General features: G+C 43.0%; 1 non-coding gene across 1 annotated transcript; it reads right to left on the reverse strand.

The window, feature by feature from the left end:
* Nucleotides 1-22,916: 22,916 nt before the first annotated feature.
* Trnas-cga (transfer RNA serine (anticodon CGA)) lies at nucleotides 22,917-22,990 on the reverse strand. Its single transcript has one exon. It is a non-coding gene; the product is annotated as a tRNA-Ser (tRNA).
* Between the last annotated feature and the right edge of the window lie 413 nt (nucleotides 22,991-23,403).

A 23,403-nucleotide genomic window follows, 5' to 3' on the forward strand; every position in this document is an offset into this window, starting at 1 on the left:
ATACAGAGCGCTACGTGGCGGCGGCGTTACCAATTAAAAAAACCTAAACAGCCTACTTACATAGCCCCCATGCTCCCCACAAAAAATTTTACAAATTGTTTTGGGCAGTGGCCAATACAGGTTTGAAAAATTTTTTGATAATTATGATTACAATAACAAAGAAATCAAACGCACACACTTATTGATACAATGTTGGTCAAAAGCTACAATTTTCTCACAGTCCATATAGACAGTCCTGATCATTCATCACAGTAAAATTGCAGTGTTTTTCTCAAAGTCTGAGCAATAAAAGAAAATGCACACGGAAGTAGTGGATTTCCATGCAGTCTTGAAGAAGTAGTGTTGTCCTTCCAACGGAAAGACAGTGCTGACTCTTGACATGCAGACAGATAATGGGCCACAACAGAGAAAACCCACAGCAGAGTCAGTCGAAGTTTTGAAGAATATTGGTAGGTATGTCAACACAGAGTAGACCCATTGTAGTCCTGGTAGAGATTACGGTATTGGTGGGCCACCAGAGGTGCAGACCCACTGCAGTCCTTGTAGAAATAATGGTATTGGTGAGTCATCAAAGGTGTAGACCCACTGTAGTCCTTGTAGAAATAACGGTATTGGTGGGTCATCAAATGTGCACACCCACTGTAGTCCTGTTAGAGACGGCCAGTAGCCATCTGTTGCAACCGTGCAGGTGCGCAATCATCATCGAAGAGTCTTGCAGAGAATATAGCAAGTCCACTACCACCACTTGTCCACTCACAAAGATTGTTTTTGAAATGTCCTAGGAACCAGCAATGCTGTTATCCAATCCCTTACTGAATTATTAACACACGTGCAAACACTATCAGTCCCTACTTCTCACATATTGTGCATATACTATGACCAACAGAAATGTGTGCAGTGAAATGTAATTTACAAGTTACTTAATTTGATGAACTGGTGTCAATTACAATTTTATAACATAAGAATACAATAACAAAGGTACAAAATATATCATTAAAGAACATAGTAGTAGAGATAACATTTTCAGTTATACAGGCGTTACAAAAGAATCGAAATAACATATACATCAGTGTTACAGGAATTATGACAGGAGCACATACATAAAAAATCAGAATAAATTTCGAAACATCAACTTCACACATGAGCATTAAAACAAAATAGAATAAATAATGTCTAAACATCTTTACAAAGTAAATAACATATTATTGATGCAAATTATATTTGAGGATAACAGTATTCCTCATCATAGTGAATGTAGCTTAGTATTAGAATAGAAAAAATTCTATGAAACAGTACACAGAGACAGGAAGAAAATAAATACACAAGGGTACACAATCACATAGTGGGATAACACAAAAGGAAAGGACAGGGTTTGTTTTCAGGGTAACATTTGGTACTGGAGTCCAACCCAAAACTTCATTCCATAGATCGCCCCTCTTATTTCAACATTTGCTCCAGCCAAAAAAATCCTATCCAAGCATGCTTTCTGTATTCTGTTCTCATCCTCTTTCAAAAATAGTTTTTCTCCACTGTACACTACTTTTTTGGCCAAACCATTTTCTTATAGCTTCTCAAAGCTTTTCTTCCAATTCATCATAGTTAGATTCTTCTATAGTCTACCCCCTCTTAAGCTAACTTAAACCTACTGAGCTCAGATGCTAAACTAATGGAAGAGGCAAAGCAGCAGCACAAAACAAATTAATACAAACGGCAATGTCCCAAAAAAATGGAAATTGGTAAAGCAATTGCCACATTACAACTAATATAAGGCGCTGTGCAGTAAACAAGAAAAACAAATCCCTAGTAAAACTGGCTTAACAGAGTAATACAAAGTCAAATTCAGTAACATTACGCCTGGCACACAGCAGCAGCAAATGCAATAGCTTATAACTAAACATGACAAGCTCAAGCAGAAAAAAATATTACAGTAAAGACAACAATGCAGAAAAGGGAAATGTCTACTCACATATTAATATCTATGTCATTAAAGTGGTGCACCACAAGGATCACAAGAAGTTATCCTACCATAAAAATTATCAAGTACTTGAAAAGAAAATTATGTATGCAGTTCCTGTGAAGGGAAGTCTTTTTGAGCTCCTTCGTTTTTTTAAGTACATCGTAAAGTTATTATTTACTGCATCTGTAGGCATAAAATAACTATATTAGTACATCTATTAAATTGTATTTTAACCCATGCTGCAGTGCAGATAGAAACTAGATATTAAACAAAATGAGTAAATAAATATATAAAGCAATCCATATGGCATTTCTCTCAACTAGCAAGACAATAGCCATGCAATGTTTCTCATCGTTTCATTAGGCATTTTGGTAAATATCATAAATTAAGAGCTCCACAGTATAATCATATGTTTTCAAGTTTGAGCGTGTCGTATTTGCGATGCTTTCTACAAACGAATGAATGTCAATAGCGAGGATAATGGCCTCTTTTTTTTTTAACTGTGTCTCTGAAAGGCACACACTAATAGCTTTCTTTTTGTCAGGTGGTTGTCGCGCAGCTGGGTGCCCACGACGCATTACGTGCAGGTGGTCACTTAACTGTCTTATCGAAATATTTACGACACCAGTTTCCGCTACAGTGGCAGTCTCATATAAAAAAAATTCACAGTTCACGAATTTGCGTTACACATCAGTAGAAACAAAATCCTATTGATATAACAGTGTCCAAAAATTTTCGTTGGCATTGTAATACATTCACGCATTTACATACATTTCATAACTCTTAAAGTACGATTCTTGGTTTCCAACAACGTTTTTCACAAACCAGAGTCCCTAACCTCTACTCATTATTTCTTACCTTATTCGTCGACACTTCTTCAATATTCCATCATAACATATAAGTAGCATAATCAAATAACTAATATAGCATCAGCTTATTGATCATAAACATACCGCAACAGCGTAATACACATAGTCATCATAACATCATAAAACCTCAACCAAATCTCAAAATCGTCGTAGCTTCTTCCAATAATTTCAAAACCTAAAAAAAATTCTTTGCTCATGTCAAAAGTGTCATCTACCTCAAACGTACTTTAAAAATCATGATCCCATACCAAATACATCATTCGAAGCTCTCACAATATCACAATGGTTCCGAAAAATTATGAACAGTTCACAAAGTACAGACAAAATACAATTTCGTAAGTGTGAAGTTATCCAACTGTGTAATTAGATAAACATCTGTCACTGATGTAGTAAAATAAATGTTTGTCTCTCAGTTAAATGATCAGATAGCTGTGTAATTAATGTGTTAGAGAAATACGGTACCGATATGTAAAGTTGTATATGCAAATACCATATTAGCTAGGGCTCCTTGTGCTTGCCATACACATGGTATACAAAGTAAGCGTGTACCCCCCTGAGGATTAATGTAATTATATCCTCAGATGTTACAGATTACAGCAATGGAATGAAATGTATCACGGAAAACCTTTGTATCATTGTATTTCAAATATCTTTAAAAATAAATGTTTAAGTACAAAATTAATCACTCAAATACGTGTACTGTAGCGCTAAACTGTGCGTCATGTTGTAAGATAATCTCTGTGGAAGTGTCGTAGTTATCGTCCTCCGAAAGCTAAGTTCTGCAGAAGTCATTGCACTTACCTCATGATAAACAAAAGTGAAATGCTTTGCGTATAGATATCTTAGTTATTACGCTTATGGCCGTGATGAAGAAAGTACTGTGCTGCAATGTATTTTTGTGCTACGGAAAAGGCTGGTTCATTGTAGCTATACCACAAAAGTTACTACTGAAACATGTTTTACTTTCCAGAATAATTCAGAAAAACTGTGCAGATATAAAACAGATAAACCGCAAAAGCAACATTGTAAATTGTTACTCATCAGTAGCATCGTGATAAAATCGTGTAGCTGTGACATAAACTAACCACTGTGTCATCTGGTACCTCACAGAAAGTACTTTAAATCCAGAATGTATTTTCAAGTAAACCAAAATGTTGCAGTAAAATCTCATTAGCAGTACCGGTACATGTTAAAAGTATGTCAGCTGCCTGCGGTGTGTATCATTGTCTGTTTCTTTGTTGGCGCCCGTCGTTATTGGGATTTGGAGACCTAATTTCTACAAATTCACCTTCACGTGAAGGCCCTGCCCTGTTTGAAGCTCGCCAGTTCTGATGGAATTCAGGTCTGTAGTTTTGCCGATAGTTTACATAGTTTCTTGTTTGTCGGTCATTTGGTGGAGAATTTCTCCTTGAATCGTAACTGCGCGCTGGACCGTTGCGTCTGAAGTTATTCTGTCTCCCTTGATAATAATTATTTTGGTTTCCATATTGTCTGTTTCTATGATTGTCTGTGTAATATTCATTACTACGGAAATGCGAACTTTCTCTGTAACTATTACTCTGCCAGTGGTGGTCATATGGGGGGCGTTTGTTTTGTTCACGATTTGCGTTGTAAGAATAGCCATGTCGTGTCCAGTTATTGTTTCTTTCATCGCGGAATTGCGACGGATATGACCTGTAATTGTTGTGGTTCTGTTTTCGCTTTCCGCGATTGTCAGTGTCAATTTCCAGTTCTTGTAACAGCCCCTGAAAAGCTTCAATGTCGTCTTTGCAACGCCCTGCCAAAATAATATTCCTTAAATGTTCAGGCAATTTCATTATGCAAATGCGGATGAGTTCTGAAGGGCTATATGGGTTTGAAAGATATTGATTCTTATGTAACATGTCCTCAAAATATTTGACGAGACTGGAAAATTCAGATTGTTCAAAGTGTTTGATCATCATGATGCTATGTTTTACTCGGTCTTGTGTAGCTTGAGACCAATATGCTGAGAGGAAGGCATGATAAAATTCTCCTTCACTGTGACAATCGTGAATGACCGATCGCATTCTTACCGCTGGCTCATTCTCCAAGTAGCCACACATAAATTTTAATCTGTGCTCTAATGACCAGTTGGGAGGAAAACAATGAGAGAATTGATGGAGCCACGCTTGTGGATGAATGTCGTTGGCAGAATTCTTAAATGTTTTGAATTTACCTGCAGTAATGAACAGCTTATAGTCAAAATCATCATGTCGGCGAGTAGCATATCGGTCATTGTTACGTCGTGTCGGCGGTTCCATCTCAAAATTCGGTGCACCTTGCCAATTTCTTTCATGATTTTCGAAATGCCCTGTGTTATTATTTTGTGGCTTTTCCGTACTTCTAAGTTCCTCTTCCCGTGTTGGGGCGCGAGTGTCCTCTGAAATATGAAATTTTTGTATTACTTGCGTCAACTGATCTTGTACTTTCCGGATTTCTCTTTTGTATTGCGTATTAATTTGATTCTGATTTTGTTTGAATTTCTTAATTTGTTCGTACTCTTCTGTGTCAGTGATGGCTATAGGTCTTGTGTCATTCAGATCATCATCTACCTTTGCAGATAAATTAGTGAACTGATCCGAAAGTTCGGCTACTTTCTCCTATAGTGAACACATTTCCTCAGTGTGTTTTTCTGAACCAAGTTTCAGAGTGTCTATTTGTGTTGAAATCGAATCTACTGTGTCCTTTAAGTTTTCCTGAGTTCTTGCAAGTTGCGTAACCGAATCGGTGGATGCAACTGAGTCCATTTTCGTGATTTTGAAGCTTTTGCTGTGTTTGTCTCTGATTTTGTTCCATTGTGTCTAACTTTTGAAGATTTTTTTCCATTGTGTCTAACTTTTGAAGATTTTGTCCCATTTGTTTCTGATTTTGTTCAAGCGTTGAGTCTAACTTTTGTAGCCTTTGTCCCATTTGTTGCATTAACTGTAATAACAGTGCACTGGTGTCTGAAACATGTCCCTCAGTGCTTTTCGGCAGTGCATTTGAACCGGCAATATTCGCATTTTGAAAAGCAGAAAATGTGTCTTGATTTATTTGAGAAAACGGTGAGGACGCAAAATCTGAATCTACAGTATTTGCAAGATTCTGTCCTGTCATTTCGGAATCCTGAGGCGAGCTGTTGCCGACCGATCGATCGATAATGCTTCCCTGTTCACTAATTGTTTCACTGTCTACACCATTATTTGCAACCCGCTCTATTTCCCTATGCGCTATTACCAAATTACTACTTTGAACGTTAGTGAATTCATTACATGGTGACGCTAACACACTTCTTTCGTCTTCACTGTCATTTCTCAGTTTACTTTGGAGCCTAGTATTACGTTTTTCACACGCCATTGTTGTCACAGTTTTTCACACGACAACACAGAAAAACACAATTTGAAGAACAAAACTAAGAGAACACATTAACATAGCACTGAAAATAATATCTAATTAATTGCAAGCGCAGCTGCGAAATACTTCGTGCAAAACTACATGCATGCCACAACTATTTTACTGTACAACAATGAAAGACTGCAACTACAGAGGAAATTCTCTCTACAATTATGCGCTAGCAATAAACAAAATCTACATTAATTACACAAACTACAAGCAAAAATCAGAAGATTCCAGTGTGGTATCCTGGCAGGGTCGCCATATGAAACGTCCCCTTAGAAAAATTTATTCAAGACTGTGCTTAAACTGACACACAATAGTTTTTAGCGCAACGCAATCTGACTTTCAAAAATCCCTACGAAAGAATGGCCCTGAGTAACATTAACCTATACGTTTCACAAATCACTTACCTCACAAAAATCTTCGTTACTCAAGCTACTGCAATACAGCGAGCGCCACTACTGCCAGCTAAATAAAAGATTCAAACTACTGAAGGCACTAACTACTGATAGGCATAGTTAGCAAATGAAAGATTTTAATAGAGAACAAACAATGTGTTTACCTCACTAGTCATAATATATATAGCAGTTCATGACACCAATTCTTACAAATTTCAAAACTCCGCCATCTCTCTCCCCACGTCCACCACTGCTGGCGGCTCACCTCCAACTGCGCAACGCTACGCGCTGTTAGCATCCAGCTGCCGCTGCCCGACACTACAATGGCAGACAACAATGCAAACTAGCCACAGACTGTGCACAGCACAGCCAGTGATTTTTCATACAGAGCGCTATGTGGCGTTACCAATAAGAAAACCTAAACAGCCTACTTACAAACTCAAACAGAAGAATGTTTTGAAAGTCTTCCGATTTATCCACTGGCACTCCAGTTTCTGGATTCCACAGCTACACTCACTATCTCCAAACGAAAAAATGACAATATGTAAACCCAAATAGCAACAGAAAACGAGCCGGCCGGAGTGGCCGAGCGTTTCTAGGCGCTTTAGTCTGGAACCACGGGACCGCTACGGTCGCAGGTTCGAATCCTGCCTCAGGCATGGATGTGTGTGATGTCCTTAGAGTAGTTAGGTTTAAGTAGTTCAAAGTTCTAGGGGACTGATGTCCTCAGATGTTTAGTCCCATAGTGCTCAGAGCCATTTGAACCATTTTTGAACAGAAAACGACAAATAAAATATGACGCTCTTAAAATAATCCATAGCAACCGCAATACCAACATGCAAAGTAAAAACATTGTGAAGTTACGCACCAACCTAATAGTACTAGTTGAAAGTCGTAGACTTTCTGCACATGAGCCGGCCGTTGTGGCCGAGCGGTTTTAGGCGCTTCAGTCCGGAACAGCGCTGCTGCTACGGTTGCAGGTTCGAATCCTACCTTGGGCATGGATGTGTGTGATGTCCTTAGGGTAAGTTACGTTTAAGTAGTTCTAAGTCTAGGAGACTGATGACCTCAGATGTTGAGACCCATAGTTCTTAGAGACATTTGAACTAATTTGCACGTGATGAGGTTACTAGCAAAGATTTGTGAAATAACAATGTTGATAGGATCTGCACCTGTATCTACATCTACATACACTATGTGGTCAAAAGTATCCGGAGACATAGCTGAAAATGACGCAAGTACGTGGTGCCCTCCATCGGTAATGCTGGAATTCAATACGGATCTAGCCCACTTGATGACAGCTTCCATTCTCGCAGGCATACGTTCAGTCAGGTGCTGGAAGGTTTCTTGGGGAATGGCAGCCTATTCTTCAAGGAGTGCTGCTCTGAGGAGAGGTATCGATGTCGGTTGGTGAGGCCTGGCACGAAGTCGGCATTCCAAAACATCCGAAAGGTGTTCTATAGGATTCAGGTCAGGGCTCTGTGCAGGATAGTTCATTACAGGCCGTCCATTATGAACAGGTGCTCGATGGTGTTGAAAGATGCAATCGCCATCCCCAAATTGATCTTCAACAGTGGGAAGCAAGAAGGTGCTTAAAACATCAGTGTAGGCCTGTGCTGTGGTAGCGCCACGAAAAATAACAAGGGATGGAAGCCCTCTCCATGCAAAACGCGACCACAGCATAACAATACCACCTCCGAATTTTACTGTTGGCTGTACACGCCGTGGCAGGTGACGGTTCACCGAGCATTCGCCATACCCACACCCTGTTATCGGATCGCCATACTGTGTACCGTGATTCGTCACTCCACACAACGTTTTTGCACCGATGAATCGCCTAGTGTTTACGCTCCTTACACCAAGCGGGGCATCGTTTGGCATTTACCGTCGTGATGTGTGGCTTATGAGCAGCCGCTCGACCATGAAATCCAAGTTTTCTCACCTCCCGCCTAACTATCATAGTAGTTGCAGTGGACTCTGATGCAGTTTGGAATTCCTGTGTGATGGTCTGGATAGACGAAACTTCCTGGCAGATTAAAACTGTGTGCTCGACCGAGACTCGAACTCGGGACCTACTAATGACTACTGAGGTCCCTGATATGGAGTACCTGGCAGTAGGTGGCAGCAAAATGCACCTAATATGAAAATCGTATGTTTTTGGGAGTGTCCGGATACTTTTGATCACATCTGTGATCCGATTAACCATTGATGGAGGAACATTTTCCTTTTTACTATTGAAATAAAATAATTTTCTTACGTTCAGTCATGTATTTCGCGCCAATAAATTCTGTTAAGGTCAGTTTTAATAACATGGGTTGTTGATGGTGATGACAATGACGCAAGTAAACCTGTTTATTGCGTAGACGTTATATTCAAGGGACCTTTCAAAGTTTAGTATTTGAAAACCATGCGTAATTGGAAATCCGACGCCAATAAAAAGTATTTGTTTAACGATTGACGCAACTCACTTGTAATTACTCGTTCTCTTATACGTGAAGCAGATTTTTTTAAATGTTGTAATTCAGGAACTATCAGTGTTCAGAATTCGTGGTTACGTAATTATTTAATCATACAAACTATTCAAAACGGAGGTTTACTATCTATTAGCCCCAGTTTTTTGTAGTGAAAAATGAACAGCAGCGACTGAGAAAAATTATTAGTCAATGATATATCATGATTATTAAATTTGTCTTTCTAGAAAAAGCTTGATGGCCTCTCCTAGAAAAGTGCTTGCCCAAATATCCACCCCAGAACACATAATCTCGAATTATTGCTATTTTAAGAATATGCAACTGATGATTAAATGAAATAACACCTTTGCCAGACATGCATGAGTATTTGCTAATACTGCTGTCTCCTGTGTTATCATTGACCTCGTAATTGCTCTGTAATTTGATATGCTGTACAAAACCGCTCTTTAAATAGGCTCGATGACGAGTGCTAGAGTCAATCTCCTTTAAGTTTTCAATTTGAAATTTTCCTTAAGTCCTGTCTCTGTTAAAATATTACAAAAGCTGAAATAAACTTCTGCTATGGAGATGGGCGTTGAATAACAGCTTGAATATTTCTATTTACACATACATATGCAAGAAACGGGACTTAAAAACGACGTTATTAACATTAACAAAGAAAATGAGCATTCACATCAAGAAAAGCTTTTTTTAGGTAAGTGTATTTCTTTATACAGGTTTGTGGTACTTTCACTCTCCAGAAAGTAGCTAAAAGTAAGATTTCTTTATCACTTAACGTGGGCACTTGGTGGAGGAGAAAGCTACAATACTTTCCACTAATATTGCTTCATATTATTGCCTACATCTATTTACTTTATTAATTTCATTTGAGCGAACTTAGTTCAATACGCGGATTATAAATACAGATTCTCCGACATTCCAATTTTGTGAAAAAATACTACTGTTTTACCAGCAGGATGTGTTGTGTGGCCAATGGCCCTAGCGCTTCCCTACCTTGCCCCTGATATTAAGTTCTCTAAAAAGTATAGGCCAGATTCCAGCGTGGCGACAACATAAAATTGTGTCCCTCTGACGCTGGGCCATCTTTTTTATGTGTGATCTTAACTCTAATTATCTCATTATATACTCGCGTGATAATCTAATAAAAAAGACAAGAATCTGTAATACCATTGATTGCACCATAATTTGATAGCATCCCAGACACAGTTCCGATAGCTGCCCATTACGTAGAGTAAAAAGAGGTTTCCAGGTGGCGCACAGTGCTGTTAGAGTTTTACGGTAAGAGAGACGGTGCGCCTTCCAGATTATTTGCCAATTACAGACAGCGACGAGGTTTTACGCGGGTAATTTTATATTTAATTGGCCGCCATAGATCTCTGCCAGTGGCGACCGTTCCCAGGCTCCATTACGCGTCGCACGTGGCTGGCGAGTAACGACGTAATTGCTGCTAACACGTAGTTTCGCGGGGAGCGCTCTTGAGCCCCGTTAGCATAGCTCACGCTCACAGCAGGGGGCGTCGCCGCTACGAGCACACCTCCGGAGCCTGGGCGGAAGTCAACTTACCCGCAGCCGCGCTGACGTCAGTACGCTACCAAGTCGAGATGGAGTCACAAGGAGCACTGCCCTCCAAAAGCCGCTTTTATCTGAGACCCGAGATTAATTTTGCTTAATTATGAGTAGATTATCAAAAAACGACAGGGGACTTACACTTCTGGCCATTAAAACTGCTACATCACGAAGATGACGTGCTACAAACGCGAAATTTAACCATGAGGAAGAAGATGCTGTGATATGCGAATGATAAGCTTCTCAGAGCATTCACACAAGGTTGGCGCCGGTGGCGATACCTACAACGTGCTGACATGAAGAAAGTTTCCAACCGATTTCTTATACACGACCAGCAGTTGACCGGCGTTGCCTGGTGAAACGTTGTTATGATTCCTCGTGTAAGAAGGAGAAATGCGTACCATCACGTTTCCGACATTGATAATAGTCGGCCGCGACTGCGGTTTATCGTATCGCGACATTGCTGCTCGCGTTGGCCGAGATCCAATGACTCTCAGCAGAATATGGAATCGGTGGGTTCAGGAGGGTAATACGGAATACCGTGCTGGATCCCATCGGCCACTAGCAGTCGAGATGACAGCCACCTTATCCGCATGGCTGTAAAGGAGCTGACAAGAGGGACTTTCTACTAATCTGTATGCAGGCGGTTGTGATTGAAGCTTGTTATACTGGCTTAATGGTTAGCGGCTTCCCTGTGAAGTTAGATGTTTTCAGGTACCTATTACGAGGGGTGTTCAATAACTAATCCAGCGTATCTCTTTCGGGAAGCAGTTTGGTTTTATTTATCATTCCAGTACACAACAAATTCCCCTCTCATTTGGCTACAAAACATTAAGTTTCAAAATAATCTGTATTCAATGCGACAGTCTTGCGCCACCTTACTGGGGAGGTTTTTATGCGCGCCTGGTACCATTCCACTGGACGACGTCGGAGACAGTATCTCGCTGCATCAGTACCCTCCCCATGATCTACATTCATGGTCATAAGTTAAGGATAACTGCAGAATGTGGAGATACACAACGTGGCACTACGTAAAACTGGCTTTAAAAGCATAGGCACATACGGAATACACACGACAAAGATTTGTAAGTCCATGGTATTGGTGATAAGTTGCGAAAACCGTCCCGAAACATATGTGCTATAAAACGCCACTGTTTCCTGCTCATGAACACCGACAACAGTATGGGATGTGATCACCATGCACACGTACAGAGGCCGCAAACGAGTTTGCATACTCTGGACAGGTGGTCGAGCAGCTGCTGGGGTGCAGTCTCCCATTCTTGCACCAGTGGCTGTCTGAACTCCTGAAGTGTCCTAGGGGTTTGATATTGTACAGCGATACATCGACCGAGAGCATCCCAGACGTGCTCGTCGGGGTTTAGGTCTGGAGAACAGGCAGGCCACTTCATTGGCCTGACTTCTTCTGTTTCGAGGTACTCCTCCACGAGGGCAGCTCGGTGGGGCCGTGCGTTATCATCCATCATCATACTGGTGCAAAATGACGTCTCGATACACCTTACCTGTTACAGTTCATCTGTTAAAGACATGCAGGGGTGTACGTGCACCAATCGTAATCCCACACCACACCATCAAACCACGACCTCCATACAGGTCCCTTTCAAGGACATTAAGGGGTTGGCATCTGGTTCCTGGTTCACGCCAGATGACTATACCTCGACTCGTCTGTGAACATAACCAGGGACCACTGTTCCAATGACCATGTACTGTGTTCTTCACACCAGGCTTTACGGGCTCTCCTGTGACCAGGGATCAGTGGAAGGCACCTTGGAGGTCTTCGGACGAATGTATGTTTAGTCGTCTGTAGACTGTGTGCCTGGAGACAACTGTTCCAGTGGCTTCTTCTTGTGGTGTTGTACACTGTAGCCGTCCCGTACTGTAGCGCCTGGACACGTTTTCTGTCTGCCGGAATCGTTGCCACAATCTTGAGATCACACTTTGAGGCACGGGGGGGGGGGGGGGGGGGCGTGCTACTACCTGGTGTTTTTGACCAGCCTCCAGTCGCCCTAGCATTCCACCTCATAACGTCATCAATATGTGTTCTTTCAGCCATTTTCAACACGCAGTCATCATTAGCACGCCTAAAAAGGTCTGCACACTTACTCGCTGCACATGCACAAACACACCTCTGCGTATGTGAATTGCTGCTAGCGTCACCGTGCGACGACCGCACGTCAAATGCTCCGCAAGTCATACGCCGAGGTGATTGAAACGCGCAAATCGCCTACCAGAGTGTAGTTTCACAATGTATCAGCATTATCCTTAATTTATGAGGATGTGTGTATTTACTACTTCTCTTGAAGAGCAACTTAAAGGTGCCTTGCGGATGGAAGTAGGAAGGTGCGAGAACCGGGTTGTAGGGTGGATGAGGAAGAACAGATCACTGAAGGTTTGTGAGCTTCTCTTGGGTGCGCAGACCTGTGTGAAGCCTTGTGTTGCTACGGAGAACGAGAAGTCCGTTTGCATTTTTATGGCGTCTCGAATGAGAGTGTTCGCACGTTCCCACATTGCATGAGGCACAGCTGCATGAAGCCGACCGACACGGATGAGGTCGCACAGGTGTGCACGACGTTGTTGAGATGATGACAGACGCTTCGGCCAACGACTCACTGTGCTTTTGTTCGACGCCAGGTCTTCGCACACATTCTACAAGCGCCTATGAACATCTGTGATGCTCTGTTTCTCGACAAAAAAAAAAACAAACCTTAATGACAGCTGTCTACTTACAACGCACCTCCTTTAGAAGCGACAATTTAAAGGCGTATGATGTTAGCATCTATCGGAACTGTATGAGACTAAAGGGGATGAAGCTAAAATATTCCACGATGCGTGAAATTCCTCGTGAAGGAAATTGGATGAGAAAAACACCTGCTGCAGCACTTATTTAATGCCGATCGTAGATATAAACCCGCGAGAACTGTAGCAGTAAACAGCACTTTGCAGAGGAATGCTACTAGTGGGAGCAGTAAATGGCCGATGGAGATCCGTGTGGTATGTTCTGAGGTTGACTGCCTAAAAGACAGAAACTCAAAACATTCTCGTGGATCTCGCGAAGTCGAGCTGTCCTGTGCGATGGAGCTGTGCGCTCTGTGGAGCGGTGGTACTGGTTCGGAGTACTGCTGGGCACTGAGTTTCGAGATGTATTTATCCACCTTTATCTAGGTTTTCCCTATAGGGAAAAATAAGAGATTTTGCTAACGCTTCTCCGATGTGTCAGTTTGTGTATAGAAGAATGCTGTTAGCAGGTGTGCACGTAGTTGTTAGTCAGAATCCGGTTTCAGATAATGTAGTCGTTAGCTGGTTGGAGGTGAAACTTTTATGAACGAGAGAGATTTGTCGAAGTCTAGTTGAAGCAAATAAATTACGTTCGTTTGCATAAAAACTTGCAGTGTTCGTGTTTTTGTGTGACTTTGATTTACTGTCTGTGCGCTGCTATCTTGTAGGCAACTGGCGAAAGATTCTAGGGCACAACAGGAGGTAGTTTTTGAACTATTAGTTGTGTAAGTTTTTCGTTCTAGTGGTCGAACCTAGAAATCGCTCCTAAGATAAGTAGATAACTTTTGAAGGAAGGAAGGAAGGAAGGAAGATTAGCGTTACACGTCCCACCTGCAACGACGTCGTTAGAGACGACGCTCAAGCTTGCAATGACTCAGTGATGGGGGCAGAATTAGTCGTATCCTTTCAAAGCATCCAGCCCGGAATTGGCCTTAAGCGATTTAGGGAAATAGTGGAAAACCTAAATCAGGAAGGCCGGTCGCGGATTTGAGGCGTCATTCTCCCGAATGCCAAACCAGTGTGCTAATCATTGCACTATCTCGCTCGGTTTGACTTCGGAGTAGTGACGAGTTTAACCCTGTCTCGCAGACCTAAGCGAGGATGGAGACTCTTAAATTTACACTGGTTGCACTATCACGAATGCCGGACATTTGCCACGCCGGACATTTGCCCCCTCGTCAGGTTGCCTGAGTAGCGATCTCTCAGTTAAGAGACGCCCTTCGTCGTACTTCCTCTGTCCGCTTTGAAACCGCCGTCTCCACATCTTACTCAATACAACCAGTACGTAAGGGACCTTCTTCTTTGACATCTTGGCTAAATGCAGAGCTTCTTTTCGGAAATCGAAATATTTATAACTTTTGGGAAACGAAAGCAATACCGACGATTATGTCAGTATGTAATTAGTTCTGCCAAGTATAAATATAGATCCCTCTGTCTGTACGGTAGCTTCCTTTCACGCTTACTGATTGCGATAGAAACAGTCCATCGCCATGGGAGCAACAAGAAAGGAACGATGTAAAGAGAATGCGAATGTACGCTAATCATTTCTTTTTGATCACTGCATTTATGCCTACTTTAACTGCATGCCCAAAAGACAATAAGGACAGAAGAAATGGGTATGTGAATGTGTGAAAAGAAGAACAACATACTCCATATTAATTTACTCTCTAAAATGCGACAACCCTTGCGGCGAAACATTAGTTAATAAAGTGTAGCCGGACAATGTTCAGAACATGACTGAAAATACGTTTACTAAATAATCTATGATTGACTTGTCATGTAAAGTCGACGTACAATTTTAAAATGTTAGAAATAAGGAAATGAAGTAATACAGATTGCTATGCTTGTAACGTACTTACGTTGTTCTATAGTGTTTAGCTCTGGTATTTACAGGGTCACAGAGAAAGCATCCTAGGTTTTGGAGCGAAAAGCCGTAATTGTAATGATTTGCACTACATCAGAAACAAGAAGCACAACTTAAGGAAAAAATAATGTAATGTGTGTTCCAGCTCACAAGCGACATTGAAGCAGATAGTCCCTGTGACTTATTATGTGCAGAGGTTATATTCGACAACCGGAATTAATTAATAACTGGCTCCTTTTACCGACCCGCGGTCTCAGATGAAACAGTTGCTGAACTGTTCAAAGAAAGCTTGAGTCTCATCACAAATAGGTATCTTACTCATACAATTATAGTTGGCAGTGGCTTCGATCTACTTTCTGTTTGTTGTCAAAAATACATTTTCAGACCAAACTGTAGATAGAAAACAACTTCCGTAATTGTTCTAAAATCTTTTTCTAAAGTTATTTTGGACAATTAGTTCATGAGGCAACTCAAATTGTAAATGATTACGGAAACACACTTGACGTGTTAGCCACAAATAATTCTGAGCATCACCACGGATACAGGGATTAGAGAGCACACAGTCGTAGCGAGGCTCAATTCCGTAACAAAGAAATTCACCAAAACTAAACGCGAAATATATCTATTTATAAAAACAGCTGAAAATTCCGTTGACGTCTTTCTAAGAGACAGTCTCCAATCCTTCCAAACTATGTAAGTGAAGACCATATGTGGCTTAAGTTCAAAGAAATAGTATCAACAGCACTCGAGAGATTCATACCAAATAAATTAATAAGAGACGGAGCTGATCCCCCATGGTGCACAAAACACGACAGGAAGCTGCTGCAGGAGCACCGAAAAAGGCAAGTATACTTTAGACGAACGCAAAATCTCCAAGACTGGCGAAGTTATACCGAGGCTCGAAATTTGGTGCGGATTTCAATGCGAGATGCATTTAATCGTTTCCACAACAAAACTCTTTCTATAAATGTAGTGGAAAATCCAAAGAGATTCTAGCTCTTAGTTGAGTAAACCAGCGGAAAGGCCCAGTAAGCGATGAGGAGGAGGAGGAGGAGGAGGAGGAGACACGGGACCCAACCCTTCGGAGCAGGTAAAATCGTGGCAAATGTCCGCACACCAGTACCACAGCGATGCAGCAAGTGAGACTGCGCTGGTCAATAAAGAACCGTTTCTGAGTAAAGCTGCGACAGATTTCGTCGTGAAATTTGTGTTGCACTCCGCAAGTGACCAAATGGTCCCGTCCGTGGCCATGAATTTGTCCATCCAACCCCCTGCAGGTGCTTCCCAAGGCTTCGTCCCTCCTCAGTTCCACCGCATTCCCTGCCGACATGACTGAACACTCACCATCTGAGCACCCTCTGTGAAACCCTGCCGACACCGCCTTCCCAGATCCATACCGCACACTTGGAAATCCCTTCACCGTAATCAGTTTATTCCTGTGCCTCCGCAAGATTAATCCTTCCAAGGCTTCGGTAAAAATAATTTACCAGCTAACAGCAATTGTGGTCCCATTATTTCTACTTCACCATTTACATCCGTCCTGTCCAATCAGTTACACACTAGAATACTTCAGTGGCCCTCGGCCGTTAAGTAAGAACGGAACCATATCTCCTAACCATACATTACAAACATCACAAAACCCACAACACAGTCAACCCACTAACCAACCGATCATGGGTACTGCAGCGCGCCAACCAAATCCGCACCTCCGAAGGGCTATTCGGTCCTGTCACTGATCTTATGGCGTTCTCGTTCCCGGATGCTCATCCAACCACTGATAAAATTTTGAATAATAATCATTAGGAAGGAAAGAGGGAAGATGGGGTCTAACATCACGTCGAAATCGAGGCTGTTAGAGACGGAGCACAAGCTGGGGTTATGTCAACGATGGGAAAGAAAATCGGCCGTGCCCTTTCGAAGGAACCACCCCGGCGACTGCCAGTAGCGATTTAGGGAAATCACGGAAAATCTAAATCTGAAGGGCCAGACGCAGGTTTGAACCGTCGTCTCTGGGTGCTTCAGTCCGGAACCGCGCGACTGCTACGGTCGCGGGTTCGAATCCTGCCTCAGACATGGATGTGTGTCTGATGTCCTTAGGTTAGTTAGGTATAAGTAGTTCTAAGTTCTAGGGGACTGATGACCTCAGAGTGCTTAGAGCCATTTGAACCATTTTTGAACCGTCGTCCTCCCGAATGCGAGTCCAGTGTGCTACCCACTTAGTCACTTCGCTCGGTAACAATCATTAGAAATGGCTATCATTAGACTTGCAGTTTAAGGAGTTACCCTCGTTTTGCCGACGGCGCTATTAGAGAAAGTGTAAGAGCTGACAGGGGTTCAAGACACTTCTTTTTCGTGGCTGGGAAAATACTCTTAGAAGGTGGAAGAATCACCAGTGATCAACGGGATCAGGACACAGAAGGCAATCGAAACCACACATAATAATATGCGTCCAAAGAACGTTTGGCCAAGGGGGAGATGACGATGAGGAAAAGACTGAATAACCAACGAAAGGGGAACCTTCTATGAGTGCAAACGTGGAAGCCTAACTGTGGGAGGGAAGCTTGAAAATATGAGAAAGAAAACTCAAGTGATACACCAAGATGTACTACGGTCTATGAAGTGAAATGTAAACAAAGCAAAGATTTTCCCTCGGACGAATACAGAGTAATATCAACAGCTGCATAAAGAATACCATACCGGGAACGGGTGGCATGTTTCTCGCATGGTTGGTTGTTAGTGACCAACACTGAACTGTCCTGTGAATTGCTTCACTGTGACCCGTTTATATGCTGTCACAGTCTACGATTGTCGACGGCGATCCCTATTATGACCACATCGTCAGCGACGGCTGAGTACTCTGGCGGCGAAACGGTTTATCTCAAAATCGAGGTACTTCATCGATAGGGTGGCACGTGAAAGGCAGGGCGCCTGCACGACATCAGAGATGGAGCTTGGCAGGTGTCGGGGAGCCATGATCGATCCTCGACAAACTGCACCGGTGCTATCGAGCGGGAAGGGACGGCAACGCCGGCAAAAACAAGCGTAATGAGGTGGTTCAAAAACTTTCAGGAGACAGGCAGTGTCGAAGACCTTCCTCCAAGCGCAGATCCCTCTGTGTCTCAAGTGCATGTCGACAGAGTCCAAGCTACGTTTGAAGGCAGCCCCCAGAAGCATATTCGAGTGCATCATGCTAACTACTTGAAGCAAGTCCAACAGTCCACAAATTTTTACACAAGCGGTTGTGCCCACTTGCGTACGAAGCGGGAACTATCGTTCTCTGCGGTATGCATTGGCGTGTTCCATATTGGCCCAACAACGTTTCATTATTTTTTTGTCCTAATCTTTATTCTCATAATTGGTGACGTAATGATGTGTGATAAAGAAACTCTTTTTCAATTGTAAAGAACACGATTCTTATTTTTGTTTAACACGCCGAAACTTCCAGAAGTTGTGAAAGTGGTGAATGCGAAGCGACAGTGAGTAAATGAAAGAGCGCTGTTCTTTTGTCTCCATCTTGTGTTATCACTTATGGTCGTGTAGAGCTCGAGCTGAGCAGATAAGTGTCGTAGTTGTACTTATATTTGTTGGATAAAGGCTATTTAAATCCATCTGTTGTGTCGGCTCCGTTATTGATTCAAGCCATTACTTTGACTTTTAATAATTTATGTTACGTTTTCTGAATGTTACAACAAGAAACATAGACGAGATGGCGGCGGATTGTTCGGACACGGGCGTTATAACATAATTAATTACTTTTAAATAACTTAGTTACTTTTAAATTCGTTAATTACGCTGAGACCTTTACTCCGATCATATCTCGACTGTATGCAATATTTTACAAATAAACCTGCGCTCGTCTTATCAGTTCGTGTTTCCGAACAATGACGTCTTGCAGCCTCCACAATGGCCTAATAGAACACGGGGGTGGGGTTTTATAAGATAAATTGTGCATTAAAGCAGGGAATTTTCCTGTGATGCTCTACATTGTGACGTCTAAATAAAGTTATTCATCGTCAATGAGGGTTGCCTCCATGTCGCCGCTGTTCTATTGTGCTACATTTCCCAATTCGTGAACTGTTTAATTTTTGCCGCAGTTTGGAAAACGCCGCATCTAGCTCTCATTACGAGACATGGGGTAACGCCTCAGGCATCCAAAGATGCTGACAATAGCTACTTCTAAAGTGGCTGCTTTCAGATGAAGCAATGTTCCACATTTATAGACGTGTGAATCGGCACAACATTAGGATTGAGGCTACCGAAAACCCACGCAACACAAATGAACACACTTCTTTGGAAGCCGGAAGTTTAATCTTTGGTATGGCGTAATGCACGACAGGGTGATAGGCCCATTTTTATTTCCAGATTATTTGAATGCGTGGTTTCTGTTCCTTCGATCTGTAAGAATGGACACTACATAGAGTCAGCAGCTGTGATACATTATAAGTAAACTGAATGAGGAGGTGGCACATAGAGTCAGCAGCTGTGATACATTATATGTAAACTGAATGAGGAGGGGGGAAGAAAGGAACGGAAAGGTAGCAGTGATCAGCTGCATCCAGACGACTAAAAATGTGTTCCAGACAGAGACTCAACCCTGCGATCGTCTGTTTACTAGGCAGGCGTGTTAACCTACTGCGCCATATGGACACAGTGGCTATTTTCCTTGAGCGGATCATCTCGGCACGCGACTACATCCACATATACATCTACATGGTTACTTTGCAATTCACACTTAATTGTATGGCAGAGGGCTCATCGAACCATTTTCATACTACACTACTGGCCATTAAAATTGCTACACAAAGAAGAAATGCAGATGATAAACGGGTATTCATTGGACAAATATATTATACTAGACCTGACATGTGATTACACTTCCACGCAATTTGGGTGCATAGATATTGAGAAATCAGTATCCAGAACAACCACCTCTGCCGGCCGGAGTGGCCGTGCGGTTCTAGGCACTACAGTCTGGAACCGAGCGACCGCTACGGTCGCAGGTTCGAATCCTGCCACCGGCATGGATGTGTGTGATGCCCTTAGGTTAGTTAGGTTTAATTAGCTCTAAGTTCTAGGCGACTGATGACCTCAGAAGTTAAGTCGCATAGTGCTCAGAGCCATTTGAACAACCACCTGTGGCCGTAATAATGGCCTTGATACGCCTGGGCATTGAGTCAAACAGAGCTTGGATGGCGTGTACAGGTAAAGCTGCCCATGTAGCTTCAACACGATACCACAGTTCAGCAAGAGTAGTCACTGGCGTATTGTGACGAGCTAGTTGCTCGGCCACCATTGACCAGACGTTTTCAATTGGTGAGAGATCTGGAGAATGTGCTGGCCAGGGCAGCAGTCGAACATTTTCTGTACCCAGAAAGGCCCGTACAGGACCTGCAACATGAGGTCGATCATTATCCTCCTGAAATGTAGGGTTTCGCAGGAATCGAATGAAGGGTAGAGCCACGGGTCGTAACACATCTGAAATGTAACGTCCACTGTTCAAAGTGCCGCCAATGCGAACAAGAGGTGACCGAGACCTGTAACCAATGACACCCCATACCATCACGCCGGGTGATACGCCAGTATGGCGATGACGAATACACGCTTCCAATGTACATTCACCGCGATGTCGCCAAACACGGATGCGACCATCATTATGCTGTAAACAGAACATGGATTCATCCGAAAAAATGACGTTTTGCCATTCGTGCACCGAGGTTCGTCGTTGAGTACACCATCACAGGCGCTCCTGTCTGTGCTCCAGCGTCAAGGGTAACTGCAGCCATGATCTCCGAGCTGATAGTCCATGCTGCTGCAAACGTTGTCGAACTGTTCGTGCAGATGGTTGTTGTCTTGCAAACGCCCCCATCTGTTGACTCAGGGATCGAGATGTGTCTGCACGATCCGTTACAGCCATGCGGATAAGATGCCTGTCATCTCGATTGCTAGTGATACGAGGCCGTTGGGATCCAGCACGGCGTTCGGTATTACCCTCCTGAACCCACCGATTCCATATTCTGCTGACAGTCATTCAGATCTCGACCAACGCGAGCAGCAATCTCGCGATACGATAAACCACTATCGCGAAAGGCTACAATCCGACCTTTACCAAATTCGGAAGCGTGATGGTACGCATTTCCCCCTCCTTACACGAGGCATCACAACAACGTTTCACCAGGCAACGCTGGTCAATTGCTGTTTGTGTATGAGAAATGGGTTGGAAATTTTCCTCATGTCAGCACGTTGTAGGCGTCGCCACCAGCGCTAACCTTGTGTGAATGCTCTGAAGCTAATCATTTGCATATCACAGCACCTTCTTCCTGTCGGTTAAATTTCGCGTCTGTAGCACCTCATCTTCGTGGTGTAGCAATTTGAATGGCCCGTTGTGTACTTCTCTACCATTCCACTCTCGAATGGCGCGAGGGAAAAAGTAGCACCTAAATCTCTCCGTTCGAGTTCTGATTTCTCTTATTTTATTATGACGATTATTTCTCCCTACGCAGGTGGGTGTCAAGAAAATATTTTCGGATCCGGAAGAGAAAGTTGGTGATTGCAATTTCGTAAATAGATCTCGCCGCAAAGAAAACCGCCTTTGTTTCAGTGACTGCTACCCCAACTCGCGTATATCAATGACACTCTCACCCCTATTGCGCGATAACACGAAACGAGCTGCCCTCCTTGTTCTTTTTCGATGTCCTCCGTCAGTCCTACCTGGTAAGGATCCCATACCGCTCAGCAATATTCCAGCGGAGGACGGACAAGTGTAATGTAGGCTGTCTCTTTAGTGGGTTTGTCGCATCTTCTAACTGTTCTGCCAACAAAGCGCAGTCTCTGGGCTGACCCACACTCCCACCGAGCGCCACCTATGCGCCACCTATGCGCCGTCTCTGCCCATTTACTCTGAGATTCCCGTGGGAGGCCGGACGTGCTTGTGCATCCTGGTACATGCGGGGCGTGACGGCCGTGGCGACTTGGGGGCGGAGGAGATGGAGACCGGCTGTAAGGAGTAAACCACCTGTCGTTTACCGCCATAACAGCCTTCTTATGGACTGCGACAAGCAGAGAGGGAGTCCTGCCACTGAGGGGATGACGGCCTTCGCACCGACGTCAACCTGTGTTTTCCAGCAGCTTGGCGGGTTTTATTACGTGTCAGCACGTTTTGCAACTTCCCCGGTAATTAACGTCGTTGTGCTTTTGGTGCAAGGAAGTTTGTTGTGGACCAGTTGTTTCAGTCTCTTCTGCGGTTTTAAACGACGGTGCTGTGTATTCTGCTGCTCCTGTTTCTTCTTACAGAACCTGATTATTATTAAGCTATTGTTTTTGAAGTTTTTTAGAACGCCTGATCGCTCGTTATTTAATTTTTTTATCTTAGAGTATCACGGTTATAAAGTCTGTGTTCTCTGGATTAAGTGGCAGTGTATTTATGTTTATTTACATCTTTTGGGTTCAATATCAAGTTCAAGTACACACTTTTACTTTTAAAGTTCCTGTCAAATGCACAAAAAAGCGGTTCTGAGAGTTTCGGAACCTGTACAGAAAATTGGTACAGAAAATTGGAACAGAGATCAACATAAACATCGAAACTTCCTGACAGATTAAAACTGTGTGCCCGACCGAGACTCGAACTCGGGACCTTTGCCTTTCGCGGGCAAGTGCTCTACCATCTGAGCTACCGAGCACGACGCACGCCCGGTACTCACAGCTTTACTTCTGCCAGTATCCGTCTCCTACCTTCCAAACTTTACAGAAGCTCTCCTGCGAACCTTGCAGAACTAGCACTCCTGAAAGAAAGGATATTGCGGAGACATGGCTTAGCCACAGCCTGGGGGATGTTTCCAGAATGAGATTTTCACTCTGCAGCGGAGTGTGCGCTGATATGAAACTTCCTGACAGATTAAAACTGTGTGCCCGACCGAGACTCGAACTCGGGAGTTCGAGTCTCGGTCGGGCACACAGTTTTAATCTGTCAGGAAGTTTCATATCAGCGCACACTCCGCTGCAGAGTGAAATTCTCATTCTGGAAACATAAACATCATTTCCGCCCTTTTATTGCTCATGAAATCCAAACATTGCGTGTTGTGCGACCATAAAG

Source organism: Schistocerca gregaria, chromosome 1, assembly GCF_023897955.1.
Source record: "Schistocerca gregaria isolate iqSchGreg1 chromosome 1, iqSchGreg1.2, whole genome shotgun sequence".
Classification (NCBI taxonomy): Eukaryota; Metazoa; Arthropoda; class Insecta; order Orthoptera; family Acrididae; genus Schistocerca; species Schistocerca gregaria.